At 36.8% G+C, this 9,231-nt stretch overlaps 1 protein-coding gene across 1 annotated transcript in view; it reads left to right on the top strand.

Annotated features, from left to right (window-relative positions):
• Nucleotides 1-2,192: 2,192 nt before the first annotated feature.
• rnf19b (ring finger protein 19B) overlaps nt 2,193-9,231 on the top strand; it is a 44,073-nt gene continuing 37,034 nt past the window's right edge. Inside the window, exon 1 of the mRNA XM_053334391.1 lies at nt 2,193-2,325. The gene's annotated coding sequence lies outside the window, so the exon portion shown is untranslated. The remainder of the gene's footprint in view (nt 2,326-9,231) is intronic.

Raw genomic sequence — 9,231 nt, 5'->3', positions numbered from 1 at the left:
TTGTGTTTGTGTTTCCTCATCCAAGAAGCCAGAAATGACACACGATATGTTCAGGCTCTTGTTGTGATATGTGAAAATATGAAATAACAGAATCCTCAATATAGTCAAATATACGGTTGTGTTATTTCTATCTGATATCTCTGTTTGGATTTCAAAGAAGAGATTTATATAAAAACAGGAAAAAGGGGTTTTAAATGCTGCCAGATTCACTTTTCAGAACCAAACCTGCAGCAAATTAGCTTAAAGATAAAGACGTCTTGAATTTAAAGCCTTATGTCAACTTGAATTTTTCTAATCTTGTTTATTGAGGTTTGAAGTGCGTCCGTAGCCCAACATTTTAAAATATGAAGTTCTTTTAACTCTGCAGTGGATTGAGAGCTTTTTAGTTTCTTCTTTATTTTCTTCCCACTTTAGGTTGAATTTAAACTTCAATTAAAGGTATTTAATTATCCAATACTATTCTTAACTCATTAAAACTCCAAGCAGACAGAAAATGAACTTTAAAATGGAAACTTTATATCGACATTTGAGGGACACGACTTCATGAGTTTACTGATCAGGTCAACAACCTGAAAGTCTAACTGACTGCAGTGAAAGTTCATCTATTAACCCAACGGTCAGGTCAAGCACATTTAGGTTATTCAGCTCGAGGGCCGATTGATGCTGATATCGATATTATGGATTAAAAAGCTTCTTTTATCAATATATTGGGCGATAATCTTGCTTGTACACAATATATATGCATAAACACACTCCTTCAATCAATACATTTCATAATTATAAACTCCTAAATTAACTTTTATGGTCCAGGAGAAGATTTTAAAGACTATGTTGAATACAATTAAATTGTTTAAATGCTGATTTAAAAAATAATGCTGCACAACAATTTAAAAAATGATGCATTTTATTTCCTTTTTTGTAAACTGTGGGTCACGTTAGGGAAAGGCCGGCTTAAAGAAATGTGTATATGGTGTTTTTACAGCTCTCAAATGTAAAAAATGGGTCATATTTGACCCTGAACACTAGCCTATGTGAGGGTTAAAGACATTTTCAGTTAAATTAAGCTTAAATCTCTTTTCTTTTTTTGTGATCTTGATTACGATACAAATTTAACTTGAAAAGGGAAACGGATAAAGTGAGTAAGACTTCTTGTGTGTGCAGTAGGCCGACTTTAGGCAGAGCAAACATGTTTCAACACCGGCACACACAAAAGGACAAAAAACAGGAAGATGATGTCAGCAAAGACTTCAGATAGAGAGATAGATGTAGATATTACTAAAAAACAACCAGACACATTAAAGACATGATGTGAGGTTGAGTCAGTGGATTTAAAAGTTTGGGTGGATTAGAGTAACGTGGGACAACTAGACTCCAGTGCATTTATCACTTTTTCTATTCAGTTATTTTAAAGCTAACTAGTATCATGCAAACTATGTCAGTTATATTGTGTAACATTAAACGTGAACATACAGGCTACTAGTTTTTTAACCTTTCTGATGAGAAGGCAAAAAAAAAAACATACAGGCAGAAAGTTCAGAATCAGAAAGTTTTGGCAGATATAAGATTTTATGCTTTGTATAAATCAAAGTATTTCTAAGCCTAAAAAAAAGTCCCAGATAATAAAATCTACTAATTCTGAAACCATTTGGCACAAAGAACATTAATATATACATTTTCCTTTTCAGTACAATATCTAAAAGCATCTCAGGGATTTCATAATGATATTCAGTGTTGATATAATGTGTTAGATTCATATTTAAATATTATGAACAAGTCAGAATTGCAAAACAAAAAGTGTCCCACATTACCGTAATCCACTTTAATAAGCGCAGATTTAAAGTTTAGTGTATTGAAACTGAGCACAATGGTTTCTGGTCTACTTCATACTTCACTCCTCCCTCTACACACTAAACTTGGCTTTACAGTAACAGTGGAGGGGGAGCGGAGGGGGGCGGGGGGCGCGGGTGATGCCAAGGGGAGGGCTTTCCAAATTTTCGTTGTCGTGACGTCACCAATCGGGGCTTTCCTCCATGACGTCAGAGGGAGGAGGGGGGGGGGCGGGGCTGCAGCCACACAGGGAGAGAGCTGAGCTGCGGAGATTACACAGCCTCTCTCTCACCGCTGCTTCTGTTTTACCAGGAGCCCCCCCCTCCCCAAAAAAAAAAAAAACCCGAGAGGAGAGGAGAGAGAGAGAGAGAGAGAGAGGGAGGCGGGCACAGTAACAGAGCAGTAACACCAGGACTGTTTCCCCGTACAGATTACAGATTAAAAGCGAGGAAACGCAGGATAGGTGCTGCCCCAGCCTCTCCTGAAGAAGACAATCCGGTAAGTGCCCCTCTCATAATGAACCATCTGTCTCTCTCTCTTTCTCTCTATCTCTCTCTCTATCTCTCTCTCTGCTGCTGCTTTATGTTTGACATGTGATGGATTTAAATTACCTGGATTTATAGAGAAACAGAAACAGGAGCAGGACAGACTGAAAGGGTTAGGGGAGTGATGCAACCCCCATAATATCTGTTTTTTTTCTTTTCTTCCTGTGCAGTTATTCATAAGATCATCATCTGGCAGTGATGAGACTGAAAACACCCAAATTATTACAACAAAAAAAAAGAGGGGAGGGGGGGATCTAATGAAACGTGTTAGTAATTAGGCTGATACTGTACATTGAAGGGATGATACTAACCAGGCTCCTGCTTGCTTCACACCTGGATATAATTATAAAACTATAAAAAGCCCCCAAAAATGGTATTTTATAGCTTCTGTACAGTCATTGTCTAAGTCATGCAGGATGTCTGAGAGTTAAAACTGCTCCCTTTAGCCCCCCCCTCCGCCCCCCTCCCTCCTAAAAAACATTCCTGTCTGCTCTTGCTCTTGCCACTCCCCGGCTGATGTTTGGTCTGAGAGGACATGGTGTGTCTTCCTGTAAAGGAAAAAAAAAAAAAAGAACAAGTACATCTTCCAAAAAACATGAATTTAAAAGAAAAAAAAAAGAAAAGCTGGAAACATGAGACAGCAGTCGAGCTCATGACAGGAGAGATATGATGATGAAGAGGAAGAGGAGGAGGAGGGGGTGAAGGTTAAGGTTACTGCTTTTTCTTTTTAGAGATTAATTTCTATGATTTTTGTGTTTCAGCATGATAAAATATCATATTGCGTTCTTGTAGCGTTGGTGAAATAACTCTTAAACAATGTAGGTTTCACATGAATATCGTTACAATACTAGAAATGATTAATATTAATAACTGTCTGGGTTAAAACAGCGAGGTCTCTAGATTACATATAATATATTTGGAGCATCCTTATAGTTTAAATAGGATTAAATAACTCTTTATATTTAATGTGTGATTTAGTGAATAGCCAATGTTAGTGTAAGATTTGTTTATATTTGAATAGATGATAAATGTTTGTTGAAGAGGATGAAAGCTTTTCTCTTGGCTCTAATGCAGAACAGCAACAGTAACATAATCATTTTTTTTTTTTTTTTTACATGTGTTTAAATATACCAAAGTAGTTAATGGATGGGAGCTGCGGAGACTAACTTAGGTAGATGCTGTCTGAAGTGGACCGATGCAGTAAACTCCACCTGGATCTTTTCTTTTCTTTTTTTTTCTTTCTTTTATGTATTGATATCATAAATACAGCTCCACTAAATCTGCATCTTATCACAGATATAATACCACAGCTAAAGATACATGTCACAATTTCCCTTTAAGATAGTCTGTCCACCTTAAAATTAGAGTCAAATGTTCCTTATGTGGAAAAAAAAGCTCATGTGAAATTCAATCTTGAGTCTGGAAATCATATATGTAGCTTATCATGCTTTTATCTTTAGGACATGTGAAGATGATAGTTTAGTGTCACATTTGGAAAATCACATGTGTATCTTAAAATTGACATAAAAACAAAACTAAGAACAACATGTCTATATACGTGAATGTAACTTTACATATGGAAAGGATGGTTTCACAGTTGGAAATCACCCATATAGCTTAAACTCACATGTTAAAAAAAAGTGTTTAGCTTTATAAGATGCTGTCTGAAGTGGACTGATGCAGTAAACTCCACCTGGATCATTTCTATTTCTTAATTTTTTTTCTTTTATGATTTGATATCACAATTGCAGCTCCACTAAATCTAAAGCTAAAGACACATGTCACAGTCTGTCCACCTTAAAATTAGAGTCAAATGTTCCTTATGTGGAAAAAAAGCACATGTGAAATTCAAATCTTGAGTCTGGAAATCATATGTGGATCTTAAAATGCACAAAAAAAGACGACATGTTTTTATCTTTAGGACATGTGAAGATGTGTATCTAAAAAAATTAAATAAAAACAAAACTAAAAACAACATGTCTATATACGTGAATGCAACTTTACATATGGAAAGGATAGTTTCACAGTTGGAAAATCACCCATATAGCTTAAACTCACATGTTAAAAAAAAGTGTTTAGCTTTATAAGATGCTGTCTGAAGTGGACCATATAGCTTAAATTCACTTTAGCTTTATAGGTGAACTGATGTCATGATTTCACATATATGAATGTAAACCTCCTACATGAATGAGCACGAGTGTGTAATTAAAGACATATTTCAAGTTTGACATCTAACCTGATTTGCACATTATGTAAAATAGCATCATGAATAATTTAATATTACATAAAGATTTAGTGGCAACATATGTTTTATAACCAAAGCTGTGTGATCTGTCTTTTCATCTTTTCATGTGGATAATATCAGTCGTATAATTACCACAAACATAATCCAAAATATTATCAGATTGCTGCATCATCACTGAGACTATAGGCTTAAGAGTTATTAGCAAATGTTGATTTAACCTTGAACCCTTATCGTAGTTCAGATCTGGTTTCAGGTGAATATTTGTTTGCATTGGTACCATTTCTACTTCTAACAGCTTGTAGAGTTGATGGAGGTGTGGGAGGAGGAGGAGGAGGAGGGGGGGGGGGGGGCAGGTGAGGTTGTTTCAGGACAGGTACAGCTTTATAGTAGCATATCTTTTTTAATACCTGCCTCTACTAAGTCAATTATAGCTCAAATATAACTCCATTTTAACTTTTAATGGCTTTAAGATGAGATAAAAGCATTGTCAGTGGTTTGTACTGCAGGTGGTGTGATAGGAAAATTAAATCCCTTCATGTGATGATAGCAAACATCCACCATATGTTGTTATGAGGTGGAAAAGTAAATCCCCAACCACAGCACATTGAGTCAAGGATGTGAGGTCAAACAGTCCTCTCTGTTTATGTCAGGAAGCAGTTCCTCTTACTCGTTAACATGTGTTTGAACATTACCTCATCCTAGAGGAGGAGGTTTTGGTTCCCCCGTATCGTTCTGTGTCTCAGGTTACAGACAATAGCTAGGAATTACACGCTCGGTTGTCAATTGTACTGTCTGTATCCGCGTATTGTGGTGCCGTTTCCTCTCTGAAACCTGAAGCCACTCGTCCAGCTTTACTAAAGTTACTGCTGCTCACTTCATCCGTCGTCTACTTTGTGTGTGCAGGCCTCGTCGGTTTGTGTGGGAGAGGAGGTTGTTTTGAATATGTGTGTGTGTGTGTGTGTGTGTGTGTGTGTGTTTTAATAGGAGGTGTAAAGAGGCTCAGAGGTTTGCTCTTTGCGAAGGTAGCGCCTGCAGGCCTGACATTAAACATTCAACAACTCAGCAGTATGGCTCTTGAATGCACCCTCTAATTATAGAAGCTCCCCAGCCTGATTCTACCTCCACCTTCCAGTACATCGCTCCGAACTCTCTGAATGTACCGCGTGTGTGTGTGTGTGTGTGGGGGGGGGGGGGGGGGAGAGAGAGAGAGGGTGGTGTTTAATGACAGTCAGTGGGAGAGAGAGAGAGATAAAATGCTCCATCTCTCCATTTGTGTGACCATCTGTCTCCAACTACATTTTTTCCCTTAAGATGTAACATTCAAGGTTTTCCTGATTTGATTATCTTTTTTTTTCTTCCAGAATATAAAACAGCAAAAATGGAAAACAGTGAAAAGTGGTGGTCATAATAACAGTATTTTAAGTCAAATCTAAAACTCAAGTAAAAAAGAAATGATGATAATGTAAGACGAAGAAAAGCTGCAAACTCTCAAATTTAGCAACCTGAAACCATCACATATCTGACATGTTTGCTAAATAAAGACCTAAATGATGAATTCACTGTTAAAATAGTTAAGTTAAATAATAGTTAATTAATCTTATCCATCAGTATAAGCTTGGTTGACTTGACTGACCTTAGTGTCATACTTCTGTATTTTCTGTGTAAATGTTAAATGTGTCTGTTGCACTGGAATATTAAAATACTCAAAGTTAGCATTGAAGCATTTGGTTAAGACTTCTTTGCATATTATTTGATTAAATATTTCCCGATTTAATTTGCAAATTTTACATTTTTGCCTGCGGAAAAGAAAAGGCGTGTACGAGGTCAATGCAGCAGCTGGTTTAAGTTAAGCAGAGTCACAGCAGGTCTTTACAGCTTTTTGAGCAACTTTTTCACTTTCACAAGTATTTATTTAATCTATTTATGTTATAAAAAATATTGATTATATGAGCTTTAAAGTTGCATGTTTCTTCAATTAACTTTAACTGAAACCACAGCTTCTGGTAGACAAATCAGAGCATGACTAACATAAAACTAAATAATCATGTAAAAGACAAATCTATCTGATAATCAGGCTCCAAACACCACATCCAGCCTTTGTATCACAATAATATTCACAAATACGCTTCTACGTCTTCAACAAGCATCAGATTTTTAGGGGATCCGTCTGCAAATTCCTCTTAAATTAAATCCACTTACTGATTAGTTAAAAAAGTTTTTTGACTACAAAGACTTTCTCTCAGTTACTAGCAGAAAGATGGAAGAGAGATTGCAGACATACCTGATTTTTATCACAGCGTCATTCCTGTGGAACTAGTCCAAGTGTGTGGTTAACTTCCAGTGAAAAAGGGTGTGTAAACATGACAATAAATCATCTCCACACACAAACACACACACACACAAACACACACACACACACACACACACACACACACACACACACAAGCACACACACACGTTTCAAATGTCTTTTTCAGATTCTTTTAGGACGTTAAAAGAAGCAGAAATCTTAGCGTGAGCAACAATTAGCCAGATGTTTGGATGGTTTTTCATGGTGAGAGGCTTTTTCTCACACACACACACACACACACACACACACACACACACACACACACACATGCACACACGCACACACGTACACACGTTTCAAATGTTTTGCTCTTTTTCAGATTCATTTAGGATGTTAAAAGAAGCAGAAATGTTAGCGTGCCAGATGTTTGGATGGTTTTTCATTGTGAGAGGCTTTTTCACACACACACACACAGACACACACACACACACACACACACACACACACACACACACACACACGCACACACACACACACACATGCACAGAGCTTTGTGTGTAAGCTGTATTCCAGGGAAGAGCTGATCCTCATTTCTGGTTGTGAGCATGGTTTTTCCACAGAAGGAAGGGCTGATGCCTCCCTGATGGGTGATATCATTGTATCATCTCGCCCACAAGTACGAGCCAAAAATCTAATCACTCTGCTTACAGAATAACAACCTCTTTGCAGCACTTCATGTGGGTGGCTCTGCTTGTTCAGAGAGCGTTTCTTGTAGATGTGTGAAATATTGACAGTAAACAATAAGTACTTGGTGTTCGGTGTGAGAGTAACGTCAGATCTCTTCAGGCTAAAAAAAAAAAGATTCTAGTTTCAACCAACTCGATTTTTTACATGAACAAATATCGTCACTGAAAGCGAAACTTCTAAATGTGTGTGTGTGTGTGTGTGTGTGTGTGTGTGTGTGCCCGTCACAGTCCACACTAGCTTTCAATGTAAACTTAAGCAGACTTATTGTTACTTGACTTTTTCATCGTTTTACTCTTTTCTTAACACCATAGATCACTCTTATAAAACATGTCTGCTTAATTATTTGCTTTATTTGACATTTTATTCTTATTATTTATAGTTTTGATCATATTTTGTATCTTTCTTGCATGTATGAACGTGAATTCGGGGCATTGACGTAAAAGAGCACGGTCAATTTTCCCTGAATGAACATTTTTTCATTTCTTTTATATATATATTAAAGAAACCAACAATAAGTGATAAGCTTATCTTTTATCTCTTTTATCTCCTTTGTCTCAGACAGGTGTACTCTAATTGTCTGCAGCTACGTCTGGCACCATGTTGGTGGTTCGGTGGAACAGTTGCCTTTGAATGAATGTTTAAATGCATGACGGACAAACAGCAACAAGAAGATACCAGTAAAAGATTGTGCTGTTGTTGTAATCAGCATTTTAAAATGTAATTAGTTAAAGATCTTTCAGCTCGTCAAATATCCATCATCACTCATTTCAGGCTCATAAAATGAGGTATTAGTCATTATGAGTTCATATTATTATAATTATAGTTATTATAATAATCGCTTTTGTGTTGTTTCGCTCCACTTGAAGAATATTAAAAATTTAGCTTCCTGCTCATTGCGGTTATTTCAGAGAAAGGCCGGGCGCTGTGCCAGCTAAGATACTTTCCGTTAAGATAAGATATGATAAGATACAGTCCGTTACCAGATGAGCATACATGAGGGTAAGAGAAGCTAGCGGATGTGAAGTCCAGACTAAAATATCTCACAACTTTCAGATAAGCTTCGATTAAAGCTTTTACAGACATTCGTTGATCCCCCAAACTTTCTTTTAGCGCCACCGCGTGGTTGACGTTTTTTATTTTCGGTGACATTTCTTGATATTTATTGAATGGAGGGTCATGAAATTGTGTGCGGACATTCATGTTCTCATCATGTTTTGATTATTTTTTCATATTTGCAAAACTAATGAAATGTCCCATCAGCCTCAGCCGTACTTTGCGTTTAGTGCTAATTAACTAATTGTAGCATGCTAACATGCTAAACTAAGCTAGTAGACATGGTAAACAGTTGCTAGCATGGCTCTGGACTTGTTCATTTTAGAGTGAAAGTTTTATTGATTCTTTTAATTTGGCTTTTGAAGTTTGTGAAAATAATCCTTGACTGAGATCTACTTACTAGACTTGAACGTCTCACATTGTTCATCAGTCAAAGTTTAAAGGTGCAGTGTGTAGAATTTAGTAGCAGCTAGCAGAACAGACTTGGTTGAAATAAAGTACAGTTTTTAATAGGGCTGTCAAAC

This window comes from Scomber japonicus, chromosome 15 (assembly GCF_027409825.1).
Source record: "Scomber japonicus isolate fScoJap1 chromosome 15, fScoJap1.pri, whole genome shotgun sequence".
NCBI classification, from domain to species: domain Eukaryota; kingdom Metazoa; phylum Chordata; class Actinopteri; order Scombriformes; family Scombridae; genus Scomber; species Scomber japonicus.
Note: the sequence above shows the minus strand (reverse complement) of the source record. Positions and strands in the feature narration are given on the sequence as shown.